Genomic DNA, 21,168 nt, shown 5'->3' with positions numbered 1-21,168 from the left:
TCACGTGAGAATGACACTTCTCACTTTCTGATACATGCCTACCTTGAAAACAACTCATTTATTTATAGATGTTGCCAATTAGCAGATGCTGAGCGTCAGCATGTGTGCAACTAAAGCATCCCCTGATTTCAGTGCCTCTTCCCAGAGCCCTGAGCAGTGTGCCTGACTCCCTCTCTGTAGGTAAACTGAAGGATCAAGCAAAGCTGCAACCAAATCCTTGGGCAATAGGGCTAGTGACCACGACCAGCCCTCCATGCTTTCCTCTGGCTACAGCGGGCCTGGATGTGCTTCTTCATTCTTAGTTTTGTGAGCTCACATGATTAAATTATGAGTTTCTAAGTCTTCAAGACAGTTTTCTCCCATTTTGTACACAAATTATGGCATGGGAGACAGAATATTTGTTACATTTTCAGTAAGTTGGAGAGTACCGAACAGAAATAAACAGGTAAATATATTAATATTTTTTAGCATTGCTCAGAACTTCTGGAATTTCAGGGAGGCTTATGCATGTTGATATAGACAATTCTCTATAAATTATGCCCAGATATTTTGGGAATTTTACTGTAAGATGCATCACATTCTTAGATTGCTTCCTGAAAAGAGCCAAGCCATAGCTAGCAGGGGCTTTATAATAAGCAAAGAAAAAAGAATGAAATTAGATGATGTCTTGTTTTGTTGAACTGACTGATGCACCCTTCCTTTCAAGTCTGGATTAGTCAGCACTTTCACACAAACATTTCCTGTCAGAAGGGCCAGAGAATCCAGAGCCTGCAAGCTGGACCGTACACACTGCTTCTCATTGACGGCCCACAGGGAGACAACACAGCTGCATCGAGGAAGCCCACTCTGTGCTGATAGTAGATGAAGGGTATTTGCTTCTTCTCTTTCCTTCCAGCCCCACCCAAACAGTTCAGGCCCACTCAAGGCAAGGCCTTCTGCTCAGTGCTCCAGTGTAAACATAACCTTCCCCTCCCCAAATTTGAGTTCTCAGTCTAACCTATCTGTGTTAGTAGTTTTTATTCCTAGTGGAGAAAAATGGAGGAATAAAAATCTGTAATTGACTTTCCTTGAGGCTACTTCTTTTATAAGCATGGCCATTCAGTGCCTGTTGTGGGCTCTTTATATCAACCCCAAGGGCCTATGTTGAAATCCTAGCACACAGGGTGATGATATTGGAAGATGAAACCCTTAGGAGGTAATTAGGTCAGGAGGGTAGAGTCTGCAGAAATGTGATGAGAGCACCTGTAAACAATGTCCTAGAAAACCCACTTACCCTTTCTCCTATAAGAAGATGTGGTAAAAAGGCACAACCTGTGCATAGGGAAAGTGGAGCCCCACTAGACACCAAATCTGCCAATGCTCTGACCTTGGGTTCCCCATCCCCAAGAACTGAGAAATATGAGAGTATTGGTTGACCCACCCAGTCTATAGTGTGTTTGTGTCAGCAACTCAAATGGACTAACACAAGGCTAGGCTTCCCTACTCAGTTTCTGGTATGAATGTGGTCACAAGTTGGGAGCTCCAGCTTCTTTTCTCATTGGGGGAGCTCCAAGATGCTGAAATTAAGTTGGAGATACCACTTGTTGATTAGGGAGTAACAGATCTGAGAGGAAGGAGGTGGAGTTGAGCTCCAGTACAGGCTCCACAGAGCTCTGGTCAACACTGGACAGGAGAATGCCCATCTGATTTGGGGCCCTCAGGGTGGAAATAGCTAAGCTTATTTATACTCATAAAGGATGTGAGCTGCTGCAGGGAAGGTGAGGGGTCTTCTTGCAGCTGGGATAGCCATGTAGATTCTGGAGGCAGGAGGCTGTCTGTGGAGCCCCTCCACACAGCTCATGTGTCTAGTGGCTTCCTCCTTGGCATCCCACACCCTGTTCATTATGAAAAAAAAAATGAGCCTGGCTTTCTGATTGGCTCGCTTCCCAGGTGCCCAAAAGAGGCAGATTGGCAAAATAAGGTACAGGTCCCTGCTCCTGAAATTGGCACCTAGAACATAAAGCTTCTTTCTCCACTGTGTGTTCTAGAGCCTTCTTTTGCCCTCACCCGTGTGGCCTTGTAGTTGTTCCTGGTGGCAGAAACTTGTCTCCAGAGGCTCCAGATCCTGGGTCACTGTCCCCTTCTTCATAGGCCCTATTTCATAGGGGTTGGGGTACTTGTCCTTGCCCAGCCACAGTTATCAAAAGGGACCAGATGGGACACCTGGATTTCATACTTACTCTCCATGTTCCAAGACATAACTATAGGTGCATCTCCTGATGATTAAAGCCATCTTGTTTTTCAACATGTTGGCTTCCCACTGATCTTTTGACTCAAGGAATTCAAAATGCATAGGTAGCAGCCATACCATATAACACAATGGAACCCCTGCAGTGTCCTCTAGAGACCCTGTGTAGCTTGTAGAAAGCATCATCTCTAATCCTCAAGAGCTTGGAGTGTGAAGACTGGAAATTTGGGGTCCTCAGTGAATCACTGGAAATTGATGGAAAGTGATAACATCCCTACTGCCACACCCAGGACTCCTGGACACACTCTTAAAGATCTTTAGTTTATACATTCATTACATCTTGAAAGATGTCACCCCATCTTTGTAGAGTATTCCATCTTAGACTGGCACCTCAGAGTGCTGTTGCAGTGCTCCATAGGGTTAGAAGCCTCTGGGTTGCAAGGTCTAAGTCACCAGGAAGTCTGTCATGTGTTCACTCTCATGACACATTTGCAGCAACCAATCTGACTTCTCCTCTCATGGTGGGAGCTCCAAAGCTGAACAATTTATATTTCCTGTATAATAAAATATGAATTATTGAGCTTTGTACCTCTACCCTAAGAATGGGGCCATTACTACACTGAATATCATTGTCAACTGTGACCAAAGTTCCTCAAAAAACCTTGTTATTCCTTCAGTTTGTGTGAGACTATTACAATGAATGACTGTAGGTAACGTTATTTAAAAGGCTAGAGGTCTCTGCTATGAGTCTAGGCTAGTGTTGTTGGGTCCATCCTCTTGGCAACACAGCCTCCTGTCCAGGAAGTGAGTTTACAGTCTGAGATCTATGGAAGATTTCCATCAACTTTCTGGTTGATCTCTTCTGCTGCAATAATCTGGGTAGTGTTGTGATCAGTTCCCCATCTGTCTGATTCCTAGGGACTTCGTAGTCTATTATGGGTCATGGTCTCTTAGCTTTCACTCTGTCCTTCCTGGTCATTACAATAATTGAAATTCTTTGTCTTTTGGCAGTTAAGCTCCCCATTTCTGTTTTCTCAGTGTCTAATTGTGGAGACTCATAGCCAAATACTGAGTGAAGTGTAGAGAGTTTGTGGAAGAGTTTTTGGGGGGTGGGGGTGCATAGAAGACCTTAAGGTGACAGGAGCTCTATAAGAAGACCATCAGAGCCAACTAACCAGGGCCCAGAAGGCCTTTCAGAGATTGAAGAAACAACCAAGGAACATGAATAGACCTGACCTAGCCCCCCCCCCTACAAAGATGGAGCAGATAGGCAGCTCAGGTTTTATTTGGGTCTCCTAGTAAGGGGAGCCAGGGCTATCTCTGGCAGGGATTTGGTTGTGTGCTTTTTGATCACTCCCCCACCCCTCACAAGGCTGCCTCACTAGGCCACAGGAGAAAAGGAGGTGCTCAGACCTGATGCAACATAATGAGCTCAGGTCGGTGGGCGGGTGGGTGGGTGAGGAGGTGCCCCTATTCTGAGAAATAGAGGAAGGGGAGTGAGAAGAGAGAGGTAGTGTGGGATGACAAAAGAGAGGAGGGAGGGGGCTACAATCTGAATATAAATTGAATAAATAAAATTAAAATAGATCTCTAACTATCTATCCTACCATCATCCTGGGCCTACAGAAGACATCTAATGGCACTTAGTTGTTGTCACCTGGGAAGAGGAAACCTTAAGGAAAGCAATACCTCAACCAGACTGGACTGTGGTACGTTTGTGAGGAATGTGCTTATGGATGCTTGGTGTAGGAGAGTCCAGGCCACTGTGGGTGGTACCACTGAAGGCAGGTGGGTGAGAGCTGCATCAGAAAGCTAGCTGACCCCGAGCCAGGTTGTGATGCATTAAGAACCATCCCTTCACATCCTATTGGGACTCTAGGTGAGAGAAGCATGGGAGAATGGGGAAATAGAAGGATCCAGAGGGTCTTAGAAACCTACAAGAAGAACATTATGATGGGCGGATCTGGGCCCAGGGGTTCTGCTCAAACTATGGCACCAGCCAAGGACAATGCATGCAGTAAACTTCGAACCCCTACCCAGATCTAGCCAATGGACAGGACATTCTCCACAGTTGAGAGGAGAGTGGGGTCTGACTTTCACACGAACCCTGGTGCCCCATATTTGACCATGTCCCCTTGAGTGGGAGGTCTGGTGGCACTCAGAGGAAGGATAGCAGGCTACCAAGAAGAGACTTGATAGCCTATGAGCATATGCAGGGGGAAGAGGTTCCCCTCAGTCACAGTCTTGGGGAAGGGAGTAAGGGGAAAATGGGAGGGAAGGAGGAATGGGAGGATATGAGGGATAGGATAACAATTGAGATGTAATATGAATAAAATAATAAAATATATTTTAAAAAAACAACAAAAAACCATCCCTTCATGGTTTCTGCCTGGGTTTCTGCATAACTCCCTTCAGTGATAGATGGTGACCTGGATGCATATGATGAAATAAACCCTTTCCTTTCTAGGTTGCTTTTGATTAGAATGCCTTATCACAGCAACAGAAAGCAAACTAGAGTAGCATCTCCTCAGTGCTTAGTGCAGCGAGGGCACATTCTTTATGGATTCAGTAAATGATGTGTTTTATGGGGCTGGCTTGGTGTCTAATCTTCTGTTGGGTGTCCTATCATAGGGGGTGAAGGGAGAAATGAAAGTGTGGTACAGGTTTAAATATAGGTCGGCTTGTCTCTGGGAGACCCTGAAATAAATAAATCAATGATCATCACTGAAATGACATCTCTTTGAGCAAACATGTCCAGCAAACATTATACCATACCCTTCTCACTCAGAGCCATACAGAGAAAGGCATCTGCAGTGAGGGCACAGCATGAAGGAGGTGGCAACTGTGGTACACATGCTGACTACATCCTTGCAGGTTACAGGACTGTTTATGACGGAACAGCCCCATGACTACTACAACCTCACCTCCTGACTTTGTCCCTAGTGATGTTTTACAACCTTCTCTGTCCATCCTTCTCCTGCAACTGCTGCTGGGCTGGAAACTGACTGTGTGTCCAGAGCACAAAGGCTTTAGTTTCAGTGTCACAGGAAGAGAAGTCATAGATGCTGTGACTTTGTTTACTGGAAGATAATCTGTAGAAAATACTCTTTTCCTGGAATGCAGACATGAGTACCAGACCCTTAAGATTGGGACAAAAACTACATAGTAAGGGGGTAATGATATAGTTAGGAGTTTAGGCACGGACTAAGGGCAGAAAAAAAAAGCTGAAGGAATTTGAAACCAGAGTGACATTTTAAAGAGATGTATGATGAGATATTTTTTCTGCAACATATATGGAAAGTAGAACAGAGTCTGGTATAGAGGACCAAATAGGAAACTGTTGTCATGGTTAATGTGAAAGTGATGCACTCCTGAACTACAGAAGTGATGGGCGAGAATCAAGAAAGGAAATAATTTGAAGGCTACTCAGGGTAGAGTGCCCGGGACATGTCCACATTGAGCATCGTGTTATAGCAGGAGCAGGGAGAGATACACACCTTAATTCCTGCATTTGGATACAGTGTGTGAGTTATTTACCTAAAACATAGCAGTGAAGTCAAGTAAAGGGATTGCTTTGCCATGTTCCCATCTCAGTTAGAAGACTCAAAACAAAAATGATAATTAATAAATTATTAGCACTTTCCTAGGCTGTCTGCAATCCATTTCTTTCCATTCTGTTGTTCTCATCCTGGGATCTCCTATACCCTTGTTCAGAGGTGTCTAATATTCCTTCCTCTGAGGCCTGGGTTTCCCTTAGATCCTGGGGTCTAAAGAGCTGACAGAGGGAATCAGAGATAAATATCCACACATTGTCTCCTGACAAACTTTCTTGATTACTATTTCTCATTCCTTTGCTCTCCTCAGTCTCCAGCACACACCACCTCTAGCATGGAACATGACCGAGACTCACTGTTTATTCTTGTTCAGCTGTTGTTTCTTGATCTAAGATTCTGATAGAAGGGGCCCCAGGTCTGGCTCCAAGCTTTAGAAGATCCAGCTCTGGCTTTTCTCTGACAAGACACCTGATCTTCCCCTAGATCATGGTCTAAGTCAGTGGTTCTCAACTTGTAGGTCACACACACACAACTTGGGGACTAGTGACCCTTTCACAGGGTCACCTAAGACCGAGGAAAAATGCAATATTTACATCATGATTCATAACAGTAGCAAAATCACAGCTGTGAAGTAGAAATGAAAATAATTTTATGGTTGGGGGTCATCACAACTCAAGGAATGATATTGAAGGGTCGCAGCATTAGGGAGGGTGGGAACCACTCTGGCCTAAGGGACTCAATGTCTGGTAAGGGACTCAAAAGAGCCTGCTCAAATAGCTCCATGATGACACCCACAATTTTTGTACAATCTTCCCTCAGTCTGACCTCCTGATCTATGCGCCTTCAGGTTTATGAGGAGATAAACAAGAGTGTTCATACTTTTGTGCCAGGTCTACCTCAGTGCAAGAAGGAACACAAAACAATTGTGGGCATGAGTAAAGGACTTACATTTGTATGGTGAGTTGGGGCTGTGAAGCATGGGTAAAGCATCACATCTTCTGTAATAGTGACACTTGCGGCTGCATGTCTCTAATGTAAGGAGCTATTTTCCTCCTACATATGCATATGCATGCTCACATATTTAGCACCACCCCTGGCATCTGCCTACCAGATGCTAGTGTGCTGTTCACTCCAACCACAATTTAAATGCCTTGAAACATCTTCAAAAACCCCTCTGGACTGGAGCATCGGGGGAGACAAACTTCCCAGTAGTTGAGAGCCCTCTAAGAATGACTTCCTGGTTCAAGCTGCTTTGGCATATTGCTAACTCAATCACTTCCCAAATTTCTATTCCATAAAGACCTCACTAAGCCTTTTATAAAGCAAATGAATTAGCAAAAGCAGAATCAAAACAACATTATGTGTATATGTGTGCTTACTTTTCGGCATAAGACATAGCCAATTATAGGGACCATAGTCTGGCATTGCTGATGGCATCACAGGCACCAGTAGCTATAGGTACGGACTCTACCCTGGTCTTAGGCCAGAACACCATCTGTTTATTTGGACCCCCATGAGCCATTGGGGTGGGTTTTCTTCAGCTTTCCAAGTCCTGTTGAGCTGGCTGTGACACACAGATAGCACTCAGGATCCTGTAGCATCCCTCTCCCCATGTGTGACTCAGACTCCAAGGACTGTCTCTCCTCAAACACAGACCACGATGACTTCGCTTTTCTAAGATTGCCTGGAATTACATGGCACACAGATCCCTCTGAGTTCAGACTCCTGAGGCCAGGACAGGAGTTGGTTATCAAACATGCTGGCTCAAGCAGTTGCCGCCTCCTGTTGGCTTTTACCAAGGACATCTGAAGGTCCTGTCTGTGGCACATACTTAGAGCAGCAGCGGGACTGGGCAAGGCTTCTTGCGACAGGAATCTCCTTTTCCTTGTTCCTTAGGAGATACATGTAAGTGGATGCTTTGGCCCCACCCACTGAGGAACCCTCTGTGATTTGGTTGTTGCTGCTTTGAGACAGGGTTTCTCTGTGTAGACTTGGCTGTTCAAGACTCACTTTGTAGACCAGGCTGGCCTTAAACTCACATCCTGCCTCCCTGAGTGCTGGGATTACAGGGGTGTGCCACTATGCCCAGCTCCTCTGTGATGTTTCTAAAGGTAGAAAGTCACATGTTCTCATGACTTCCAGGAAAGTACAGGCTATGTCCTGATCCCAGACACATCTGTCGGGCAGGCCCATGGTGGATGCCCAGGAATAAATTAATGAATGTGATGAGTCCTTGAACGTCCCATTCAAGAATAATGACTCTAAACAGACGCTGGATAAAATCACTCTCTGAGTGCCGTCTGCATGTAGCCCTCCACTGTAGATTTTAAAACTTAGGACAGTTTGGCCTGAGTTCTGTGTCTGGATTTCGAGGCAGCAATCATGAAGATGAGGAGAATGTCTTCTTCTCCTCTTATTATATGGTCCCTTTAGGCACACTTGCTGAATTTGATCCCCCCAGTGATTTTGTCATCTGAGTCCTAGGCAAGGAGACAAAGGTGCTTCAGTGGCAGATTGTGTTCACTGTCATGGTGCAAGAGACAATGAAGATATAAACTCAGGGCTGTCTGAGAAGCCCACAGCCCTGTCAGCTATAGTACTGTTTCCACAGCTAAGCAGAGAGAGGCCGTGGGACAGACATGGGACAACGGACAGTAGGGACTCCTGTGGTTGGGGTATGAAATGTCTCCTACAAGTTCATGTGTTGAGCACTTTGTCCTTAGCTAGAGACACTATTTGGGGAGGTTGTGGACCTAGATGGAGGCAGTTGGTCATTAGAGGCATGTCTACGATGGCCATACTTATTTCCTGGCCTCTCTCTCACCCTTTGTTTTCTGTTCTCCCGATCAGCGAAAAGTATCCTACAGCAGCACTTGGGAGGCAGAGGCAGACAGATCGCAGTGAGTTCGAGACCAGCCTGGTCTACAAAGCGATTCCAGGACAGCCAAGGCTAACACAGAGAGACCCTGTCTGAAAACAAACAAACAAACAAAAAGTTTCCTACATATTCCCACCACCATGTTGCTCTGTCCAAATGCACAAATAACCCTGGGCTCACCCCTCTGAAACCATGAGTCAAGGACCCAGAGTCTGGATAGCCCAGAGATCTAAACATAACTGGTTAAAAAAAAAAAAGTCAACAAAGTGATTCCTACTGTTAGTCTGTTGTACTTATAGATTGTCACCAGAGAGGCTTCACCCAGCAACTGATGGAAAGAGATATAGAGACCCAAGCATTAGGCAGCACTCTGCAACCCTGTGGAGAAGGGGTAGGAAGGATTGTAAGAGCCAGAGAGGTCAAAGACACCAAAAGAAGTCCCATAGATCAACTAACCTGGCCTCGTAAGCGCCTCACAGAGACTGAATCAACAATGGGAGAGCGTGTATGTGACTGACCTAGGCCCTCTGTGTGTGTATATATATATATATTTTACACTTGTGCAGCTTCGTTCTTCATGGGGGACTCCTAACACTGGAAGCAAGGGCTGTCTCTGCCTCTTTTGCTGACATTTGGGACCCTTTCCCTCATACTGGGTTGCCTTGTCCAGCCTTAATATGAGGGTAGGCGCCTAGTCTTACTATAACTTGATAGTTCATGTTTGGTTGATATCCATGGGAGGCCTGCCCTCTTCTGAAGAGAAAAAGAGAATGGTGCATGGGGAGGGGGGAGGGAGGGACTAGAATGAGAGGTAGGAGGGGACACTGCATTTGGTGTGTAAAGCAACAACAACAAATAATAATAGGTATTTTAAGGTAAAAAATAAGTAAATAAATAAATCCTTATGTTTTGCATACAGTGATGAATAGATGAGAAGTATGACGACTAATAAAGGAAGTTTCACCCTTCTGGTAGTCAGTAGGCAAAGGACATTTGTTGCTGACAATACTGATATGTCCAAGTAAATGAGAAAATCCCTCTGCATAGTAAGGAAGAAGAGGGGTATCACAAAACAAACAAAAAAAACTGCTGCGGCCTCGCTGATGGGCAGAGGAGGCAGTGGGTTGTTAGTGGGGAATGGTTAGTGTCGCCAGGATCTAAGGGGATGATGCAGCCATGTCAAGGGGCGAAGGGAGTTTGTTACCATGTACAATGGCTTCTCTGCTCCTTGGGTGGAGTCTCTCTCTGCTAAAATAGTAAGCAAGGACAAACACCAGAGTAAATAAGTTAACAGATCCACACTCTAGATGAGCTTGCCGTCACCGTGGTTGCCTCTGATGTGAAAAACCACACTCGCAACTCTTTTCAATCTCATATTATTAAAGGAGACATCAAGTGTAATTACCATCCCCTCAAAAGCATATCAGCTTTCTCATCCTTGAAGAAAGGTTGTTTAATTAATATGAACACACTGAGAATCAATTTGCAGGAAATGCAGAGAAGTACAGCCACAGGGAGAGCGAGCTACACAATGGAAACCTCTTGTTGTTCTTGTTGACAGCAAGATGACTCCATGATATTCATAATTAAGAGCCTAAATATGCAAAAAAACCTTCCCCTTTTTTGATGGTTCACCAATTTCCAGGGTCTTGCTAGTCCCTTCAAATTGCTTATCTCGTTGTATCCACATGACAGTCCTTGCATGGGAAGCATTATTTGTCCCTAATACACATGAGAAATCTGTCACTTTTTAATTTGCTCAAAGTCATGGAGTTAGCATATAAGGAATCTAGGACCCAACATCTGTCTCGTGCCAAAGCCTAGCAATCCTGATGCATTCAGCAGCCTGCCTCAAGGTCAAAGTCTGAAGGCTTTAACTAGCTGTGATTTGCATAAACTGCCCAACTCTTTAGGGCCATCCCCTCCAGAATTTAACTTGGAATAATAATGTCTGTCTTGTCATCCTCACATAGAGGTCAGGAAAATAGAAAAGTAGACACAGATGCATTTTTGAAACATTATAACCATACTCTAAAAATTGAAGGATGCACTTGAATTTAATGTCAAGGAGAAACACATTTCCTCAATGTATAGATTTTCTTATCTCCCAAATATCCTTTTCTGCCTGCTACGTTGCTATTCTATAAGTTTCCACTCTCAATCACCACCTCCTTCAGGAAGCCTTCCTGGTCATCTCTTCAATGTCTTTTTTTCCACTGCTAGCCAGTCATACACTTGCAGACCATATTGTTTATCCACTCCTAGGCAAATATCAGGGCAGGGGCCATATCCACTGCAATTCAGCCTTGTAAAGATCAAGGCATACATTGTATCCTTTCTAGGCTGTCTGCTGAACTCAGCTACAGTGAATGCAACCTTTGAGTCTGTTTCTGCGTCATACTTGAAGACTTACACACAGGAGAGGAGGGAGACCAAGACCCAGCATCAGGAAAAGCCATGCTGTTGCCTAACATTGAGCCAAAGTAGCAGTTCAGTTCTGATACCTCAGTCTAAAGTAGTCCCTACTTACATCATTCTAGGTTGGTGGAGAGCCATCCTGTAGGCATTCCCAGGATGCTGGACTTCCAGTTTTAAAACCAGAAACAATCCCAAGACAACTTTGTTGCCATTCTTTCCGGGCCAAAGCTTTCAGTGCCAAACTGTGCAAGTTGCAAAGAGGTTTGTGGCTCAAAATATCTCTTGTGTTTACAACGTAAGGCCAGTCCAAATCCAACCACGTTTAACTGCCCTTGTAGGCAGCTTGTCTGGCAATCCAGACAGCTCACACACCACAAGGTAGCATGGGTTCCAAAAAGAAGAGATGCGGTTACCAAAAATGGGTACAGACAGCCTGAAGTCTGGAGACATCCTGCTTTTAGTCAGACCCTTGGGGGTGTGCAGGTCAATGAAGGTTTCTGGTGTCTTCTCTGTGAGATAGTGATCTCTTAAGTGGTTGGCTCAGAGCTTGGGAGTCTTCCAGAAAGTTCCGCTGTTCCAGGATCCAAGGAGAAGGAATGGTTGTTCTGGACATGCTGAGCCCGTAGCAGAAACTAGAAAGTCCCAAAGAACAGAGAAAATCTGGACAACAGATAAAGAAAGGCAGGCAAAGGCCGAGGCAGGAATTCTGAAGGGTAGCTGAGATCCAAGGAATGGGTAGGACAATGCAATTTCTGAGGACAGGAATGGGACAGGGAAGTAGGACTCTGAGCTCACTGGGAAGAGGAAGTGTTCAGAACTTCAATAAGCAAAACTAGTCTATAAGGGCCAGAGGGTGAGTTGAAAGTGTGGTAAGACATCCAACGTGGACAAGGTAAGGGACCATCCTGAAGCAATCTGGCAGAAAATCTCCCAAGACCTGGATGGCCTAACCCTAACACTCAAGGAATTTTGAGCCATTAAACCCCTTCAGGTGTATCGCCATGTGTGCATGGCTTAGACCTGACCAGCAAGCATCAATAACTTTCCCCACTAGGCACCAGTAGCACCCTCACATACCAAATATTTCTCCAACCATTGTCCAAGTTATCTTCTTGGTGCCAAACTCACCCTTAATTGAGGATGACCGTTAAGACTGACTGTGAGCGCTGTTAACTTCTCCAGTCTTTGCAGGCTCGGGCTTGTGAAGGCTGCCCATGGAAAAGACCCTCCGGAAAAGTTAATGATTTCAGCATCTTATCTGCTGTGCTTCCTGGAGATCATCAGGGAGAGGCAAGACAGGCAAAGCTGCAGTGTTGGGGGCTGGGAAGGTGGCTTGACTCACATGGCTTGCTGCTCTGAAGAGGGCTCGACCCACACAAGCTGTATTCTCATCTTCAGGTCCCTGGTGGGGTTTTGCAGAGAGCGAACAGGGATTTTTCTCCTGCAGGTAGGGAATGTCTCAGAAGAGGCATAGAGACCACTTAGGCAGGATAAGGCAGCTGGCTGTCTCAGAGTTATGTGCCACCAAGGGGCTACTCCATGCTGGCATCTGGCTCATTATGGATTAAGAGCAAACCCTCTTTGATTGCTTTGGACCCTCAGTTCTGTGGTTTCTGTTGCAGTTGGTTTTTTTCCTCGATCATATTGGTGGGTAAACACGAGATGTCAGTCATAACGGGGTAATACAGAACAGAGGACAAAAGACACAAGCTAGGGGAGCAGTGGGGGCTTCTTACTCTGTTACAGAATCTGTGCAAAAGTCAGCAGGATACCAAGACAGAAAGGACCAAAGCTGTGTCCTACTGGGAAGGCAGGGGAGGAGCAGAAGCAGGGGTGGTCAGAGCTCTGACTGGCCTCTTCTGCTCCTGCTGGGGACCTCTGGCTGCTCCCATCTGTCAGTGCCCATGACTGCCTATGTTACCACCTCTCACTTATGGTGGGCTAAAGCCCTGGAGAGTTAACACCTGCCTCTAGGATCACCTAGTTATTGACCAAAGGCAGTCAGGATAGAAACTCCTCAGCTCAAGGGTCCCTTCGCTGGGCTATCTCTGCCATGTGTGGTCAGCCCTGACTGTTGTGTTTTTTCGTTGCTATCAAGCTCCAGTTAGCCCCGGTACCTCACTCGAGAACACACCCTTCACTGGTTAGTTTTGCCCTGCCCCCCCCCCCCCCCCCCGCCCTCCACCCCGCCCCATCTCACAGCCTCAGTCTTTCTATGTCCTTTCTAGAATCACCTCCTAGCTAACGGACTGCATCCCGACCTCCAACTTAATATCTGCTTCTGCGGAAACCTAAACACACGGAGCAGCCGCTGCAATGTGATTCCATGGTGTAGGCTTGCTCTGTGCCTGGGTCATGGACCCAAACAGAGGGGCATCCATAGGCATGCAATGTCAAAAGGCGTCTCTGGCATGCAACCCGCACTGAACTACCAAATTTAGTGAATGACTTTCACTAGCCACACGCAAATTTGGCTATCCTCGAGTTTTATTTTAAAATTGTCTAATCTGATTTCTCATAGTAGAAAAAAATCAGATATAAACATAAGATTTCAGAGAACGTCTATAGATGTGTGCATTATAACTAGGACTGGATTTCTATTTTGAAACACATTTAAAATGTCCCAAATCAGCTGGAAGAAACCTTAAGAGGACAATGCCCCATTTCCCTGAAAAGACGGTTGGGTAGGTTTCTGGTTGCTTTCTTGGGCTATAGATGTTTATTTTCACTGGGAGTTGGGAATAAGCTACTATTGGTCTTATTCAGAGAGAAAACAGGGCTGGACACAGGGATGTGTCCCTTTTCCTTTGTATTTCTTTCTTAGGTTTGGAGATAGAGGTTGAAAAGAAAAAAGGGGGAATATAGAAATATATAGGGATGATAGGACAAAAAGTAGATTATTGAGTCTACTATTTTTAGTTCATTAGTATAGAATTTTGTGTATTGATGCAAAATAAGTTTAATTTTGATAGATTTGTACAGAATTCAAATTTAAGATTATTCTTCACACATGCACTATATATATATATATATATATATATATATATATATATATATATATATATATTTCTACTCTGAGGTATTGTACTCATACAACTCAATTATAATACAAGCTTTACCTCCAATACTCTGAGAATGCTCTTCAGGCTGTTTAGGATAATAAATTATACAAGTTAATTGTTAGTTGATCAAATCATGGTCATGTCAATTACTAGTCTATTTTTATCACAAGAATATACATCCAAAGTGTAAGAGGTAGATATAATTCTATAGCAAGATAAGGTAAAATAAATAAGATCTTGAAAAACCTCTGAGTCCTACCAAATATGGCATCTAAAGATGCTATATTGTTTAAAGTATTCTTTGACAAAAAGACACGTTAACTCCTGGCAACACCCAGCCTACCTCAAAGAAGATGATGAACATCAAAGAACCTCCTTATGGAGATGGCTTCAAGTGTGGCAAACAAGCCACTGGGAAAAAATATCCTCATTTCAGCTACAGACAGAATTCTGCCTAAAATTAGGCAAGCTTGGATACAGGCAGAGTCAATGGCCAAACTCTGCCAAGACAGGGTAAGCAAGTCCTCAATAGTTCCTGCCTCACAAATATATCTGTCAGATACACTGGGCCAGAAGGCTGAAGATGATGTTCCAATGTTATAGAGAGTTTTGGGTGACTGTTCAGGCAGCAAACTGTCTCTGTCATTTTTTCACTTTGTAAGCTGCCAACCTGAACTTCCTGTTTACTCACGTAATTAATTTTATCCCTTCTCAAATCTCTGATGGGATTTAAGACTAGATAGGTTAATTTTACAATTAAGCTTAGTTGTTTAGGGGTTAAGATGTTTTTAGGTCTAGATAGCTGTTTTAAGTTGATAGAGATGAGATATGATAGATATTGATTTACATTCAGGATTTTAGATGCACCAAGACAGGAAAGATGTGTTCTTCAAGGTTGCCACATACAAATAGCCAAAACACAGCGAATGTCAAATTAATATAATTTCTGATTGTTTTGTGGTTCTTCTTGCTGTATGTAGCTTATTTTATATCTGTGTAATAATATAAATGTGTATGTAAAATTTATTTTTTAAAAAGAAGCAACAAAAACAATTACATTCTAGTTTATGCTGGTATGCATACAGCTTTGCCACTGTGTTGAAAGGCTGGCATAATGGATCTAATACAGTCTCTTATCTCAGGGTCTCACACACACAGAGTGAGTCATGGCTTAGATTCATATTGCTAAAGAATTGCCTAGATGTCACATCCGAACCATCAGACATCATGTCTGATGAAGACATGATAAAGTCTCTACTTTACCCCTCTAAAGCTATTAGAAACATTTGTCAACTCTGTTTTCCTTTATTAGCAAAGAAGAGAACTTTATTAGGCAACCTTTGTAACACAAGGGTCAAGTGTCTTTAACTGAAAGTTAACTTCTCACACACTATTTGATCACCCGCACAGCCCCCTCCACTGCCACAGAACGGCCCATTGAAGAAGAGTGAGAGAAGGCATAGAGTTGATACCGGCAGCAAAAGTAGTTTGAAGAATTTCTGGCAATGAATTTTACAATGGGAAATTCACACAAAACACTATTTGCAAAAACTGGCCCCAAAGAAATAAAAGATCTACAGAAAGAAAAGTCCATGCTTGGCTCCAAAAGAATCCCAGTTTTATTTAATGAGGCAAGGATGTGACAGAAGAAACTAAGAACACTGCAGAAAGGTCAAACACAGGCAGCCTCTTGATGAAGACAGATGCAGAAAGCCTAGTGAAAATGTCAAATTCCAAGCCCAACAGCAGAGGGTACTTCTCAGTACCAGTAGTAGATGGTGGATTTTACATTCAAAACTAGCATAATTACAGCCAATCATCTTAAAAGATTTAAGCATAAAGGTGAGATTATCAAATCAATATATGCAGAAAAGGCATTTGATGAAGTTTGCTGTTTGTTAAAAAACACATCTAGAAAACCAGAAATAAAAAGCCATTGCTCTGATTGTTTTAAAGTATCTATAAAAGCTTACAGTAGTGACGTAGTGACTGGATCTCTCCCCGGAGGTTAGAAACACATTGAAATTGGCTTCTACTATCATTGCTCTCCAAAACTACCCTGGATGCTCTAAGCAGGAACTAAGAGAAGAAAAAAAAAAAAAGGAAGTAAATTGGAACATAACTCACACAGTGGACTTACTCACACACGGCATGATCATATTTTTGAAATGATTTCAAGCAATTAGAGATCAATAGCCCCTCATGACGGGAGCATGGGTTCTGAAGAATTAGATAGGTGCTTCTGGATGAGGATGTCCTAAGGTTGCAGCCATGGGAAAGGCTAGACTAGAGACAAAGGACCAGTTTCCCAAGCAGCTCCCACACATGCCTGGCTGGCCGGGCAGTCTCTTGGAGATGACCAGGGGCCTCAGTCATCGTGGAATCAATCCTCCAACAGGGTTGTTTAAGTATGCCCATGGCCAGCAGCTCTCTCCCTGCCTGTGGGATCCAGGGGAGAACTAATAGAAGGCCGCTGTGCCTTTTGTGATCTAGTCTTAAGTCCACTTAATTGGCCCAGACTATACATTCAAAGAGGGATATTAAAGATCAGGAGAAAGGTCCCACTTTGCAAAGGGTGAGTGAAGAATGTGCAGACCTGTTTTAATGCCACGGAAATAGATATCAAGTATATTATTATCTCCAAAGAGCCAGCTTTGGTTTTCTTGGTTCCATTGTGGTTCTGTCTCTTGTGAACTTTTTTTTTTTTTAACTTTCTTTGTGGTGAATGTCTGTTATTTTATTTAATGTCTCAGGCTGGCTACACATAGCACTGACTAATCCAATTGTGCCACACACAAAACCACTGTACTTATTTCCCTCTGAAGATGGTTTTCTCTGTATCTCATGAATTCTGATGACATTTTAAAAATCACAACTTGGTTCAAACATATGCTACATTTCATAATTGGATTACTTGGAAGGTTTTTTTCTTTTGTTCTTAGTTTCCAAATTGTTAGAAGTTTTCCTTGATAAGATAATATACTTAGCATAACTTCAATTCTCTTTGATTTGTTGAGTCTTGTTTTAAAGCCCAGCATTAGGTCAAGCTGTGTATTCTTCAAGAAAATGCTTATTCTTTAACCGTCAGGGTTCAGTGCATAATAGCTACAGGTGGGAAAAAACTTGATCGTGCTATTTACTTATGCTTGCTAGACATGACAAATAAAATTAAAATTAAAATGCCCAATTTAAACTGAACTTCATATAAACAAAAAATTGTGTATATTCATATATATTAATATAAATGTCCTGCTTTGTCTTTGGCCACTTTCTTGTGTTAAAATCTACATTGCTTTACATACCAATACTAGTATAAACAAGAGTATAATCATGCCATTATCATGGGTTTTATATCAGTTATCTATACTTAGCTAACAAACTATGTCACAACTTAGTCTTATACTTTACAAGCTCAGTATCTTAATCCATCTATTGCTATAACAAAATATCTGGGATTGGACAGCTTACAAACAATATGAGCTTGTTTTTTACACTTCAGGAACCTGGGAAGTCTAAGGTGGATGCATAAACAGGGCTATTCTGTGCTTAAAATGTGGTCAGAGTGTGCATGGGAGGTGCACATGTGTGTGCATGGGAGGTGCACATGTGTGTGCATGTTCACAGAGGACAGAAAGGGACTTTGAGTAAGTCTTTCTCATCACTCTGTATCTATTCCTTTAAGGTAAGATCTGTCCCAAAACTTCCTGTTTGTTTGTTTGTTTTTGCAAGACTGGAAACCAGCAAGCTCCAGCAATCCTGCTGCTTCTTTCCAGCTTGGGCTGGCTGGGGTTACAGGAATGCACAGGATGCCTGGTTTCTTGCGTGGGTGTTGAGAACTGAATTAAGGTCCTCATGCATATACAGCACGAACTGTCACTCCAGCCCCTCCCCAGGAAGGTGTCTTTTATTAGCATATAGCAATCATGCAAAGCAGTAGATTTAACTGTGGAATTGTCATAAATATACATAAAGGCACTCTGATCAAGTTCACTGCCACATCAAATATTAGAGGGCTGACGCGAACAAAGGAGCCCTGCTTGTTTCTGGCTTCCCAATCCTTTTATATTGAGTGTTGGAGCCTTTCACCAGCACAGAATCCCCATGACTGAATCACTTCTCAAAAGGCCCCACCTCTTTCTACCACGCCTCAAGGACTAGGTTTCAGCATACATCTCAGAAGGGTCACAGTATGCGTTGTTCTCTAAGTTGATAATTTGTACAAGTGTGAGAGGATGATTTCTCCTCACGGCCTCTGAGTCTTCAACTATCTAGAGCAGCGGTTCTCAACCGTTCTAACGCTGCGACACTTTAATACAGTTCCTGATGTTGTGGTGACCCAAAACACAGAATACTTTTCATTGCTACTTTATAACTGTAATTTACTACTGTTATGAACTGTAATGTAAATCTCTGTGTTTTCCAATGGTCTTAAGCAACTGCTGTAAAAGGGTCATTGAACACTGACCTCTCAAGAGTTTGTGACCCATAGGTTGAGCCAGAGGCTAGCTAAAGAGTTACCTTGTGTGGGAAATCAGCTTTGGATATCAACTGCTTTACATGGCCATCTCCCCAATGTTAACAGGAGCTGGCTTTCAGGAAGTTGAACATTGATATGTGATGCTGCTTTCTAAGTAGAAAAATGAAAGCCACAAGATATAGTCGTTTGTTGTTGAGTGCAGACATGTTTATAACCACTATGTATTCTCAATAGATTGACCCCTTCATCATTTAAATGTTTATTTGTCTCTAGTAATATCTTACTTAAAGACTGATGTGCTTGAGCCTAGAGCTAATTCATCTCTCTTTTGGTACCTGTTTGTGTGATATATAGATACATACACATCTTTTACTTTTATATTTGTGTTACTGGATTTAAAGTATATTTTCCACTGAGGAGGATATAATTGGATTGTGCTATCAATCTAGTTTGTCAATATCTTCTTTAGGCTATAACATTTAATTCATTTGTACTTAGCATGAATACAGAAAAGATATACTTTATACTTACTCTTTTAGTAGTTTTTATATGTCTGCTCTTCTTTTTGTTTCCCATATCTTCATTTTCCCTGGTTTCTTTTGTGTTAAAATAATAGCCTCCCAGGGTCGGGGTTGAATAATAATCAAGATACATTATATAAAACTCTCAAAGAAATAATAAATAAATAATGTAAAAAATTTTAGAGTCTCATTCTCATTCTTGGGTTTTTTTGTTGTTGTTGTTTTGTTTTGTTTTGTTTTTTACTATTCAGTAAGATGATTTCCCTGTGCAACTAGGTACCCAAAAGCACAGGAGCTGGAGATTTCAGCAATGTGTTCATGACCTATTTGGTGCTTCTTAGGTGCCCTTTCTTATGGAATCAATAAGTACTTATTTACAAGGAAAATGTGAATTCAAATTCCCTTCACAGTCCTCTCCAAACAAAGAAGAACCACATTTTAAGAAGCCCTAAATGAGAAGAGATGTGAGCAAATGACCACGTAAGTCCAGGAGAATTCAAACAAAACCCTCATGACTTGCCCAAAGATCATTATTTCTGTCTGTTAGTCTGCTTAGACTCATGTCGACAAATACCTGAAGTAATTGGCTTATAGAGACAGGAACTTTAAGTTGGCTTTTGATGACTGTTGTCTTATACATTACTGGATATAGTACCCAGGGCTTCCCTCATGGCAAGTGTTCTACCACTGAGCTACACTATTGGCCCAGTTTTGGAGGGACCAGCCTGTCTATGATCAGTTGGCATCTTCATTCTGGGGTCTGGAGAGAGGCAACATATAATGATATGAGGCACATGGTAGAGCAAAACTGCTCACCTAATAGCCAAAATGCAAAAAAAAAAAAAAAAAAAAAAAAAGACAGGGAGGCACTTGGGTACAAATCAGGGAGGCACTTGGGTACAAATCACAGAGAGCCTTTGAACCACAATGCTTCCAGAACTGTGGCTTCAAGGCATAAGACAGAGCTCTTGTCTTTATATTGTCCCCTTCACATCCACTGTCTTTGCTCTGTACTTGGAGGGAAATCGTAACCCACTGAATTTCTCGGGCTCCAGATGTCCTAAATGAATGGCAATAAACAATGGGAGGCTAGAGGTTAGGATAAAGGGGAAACAGGGTATGCTTTTCCTACCTCCTCTGATACAGGTGACATCTCTGCCAGCTGGTTTTAGATTCCATCAGACCAGGCTCTGTTAACACTCTTTGTCCATCCACCTTGAATGGCACTCCCTTGCGGTGGTTTTGCCTCAGTGTTCTCTGATCTCTTCACCCACTGTTACCAATTCTCTGCGTTAAACCCATTCCAACATTACCCCAATCTAAGTCCAATAGTCAATCAAGTCTTAAAAAAAAAAAAACCAAAAACCAAAATGTCACCACACCTCCCTTACCCGCCTCCCACACACATTCCTCACATATCTGCTCTAGTTGGTTCACCCCTCGGAGCCAGCTTACAGTTCTAAACTAGATTCTTCTCTGCCCAGATGCAAATTGATGCAAATCAATGCAAATGAGCCTCTCCTATCAAACAGTTAGGGTGGAACATGGAGATGGTGCCAGGTAACATCTTGACCTGAACTTTGCCAGCAAAATACTACTGAAAAAAAAAATCACAGTTTTTATAGGTAAAACTGTAGGCTTTGGTTTTTTTTTTTTTTACCTACTTTATCTGGGTGTTCCTTAATGCCTCTACCTCCCTTCCAACCCACTGACCTTAGTAAGGGAGAAAGATGGTTAGGAGGGACAGGAGAATTAGACCCTCTTACACTCAGTTCCTTGGGGCGGTTCCATTCTTCGCTGTCAGGATTTCAGCAGTCCAGCAAAGCAACAGCAAACACACAGCAGGAACAGGCAGCAGCGGGAGCAACAGCAAGGACCAAAAGCAGCCTTTTTGAAGCAAAGCAATGCGAACATGTGGAGGAATGTGAGGCGAAACTATACGAAGCAGCAATGCAGAGCGATGTCTCTGTTTGGGGGGGGCTCTTATTTATATCCTCTCAGAGTCCCCAACAGGATGTTTTCCAACTGGCA

The sequence above is a fragment of the Acomys minous genome, assembly GCF_964271855.1.
Source record: "Acomys minous genome assembly, chromosome: 13".
Lineage (NCBI taxonomy): Eukaryota > Metazoa > Chordata > Mammalia > Rodentia > Muridae > Acomys > Acomys minous.
Note: the sequence above shows the minus strand (reverse complement) of the source record.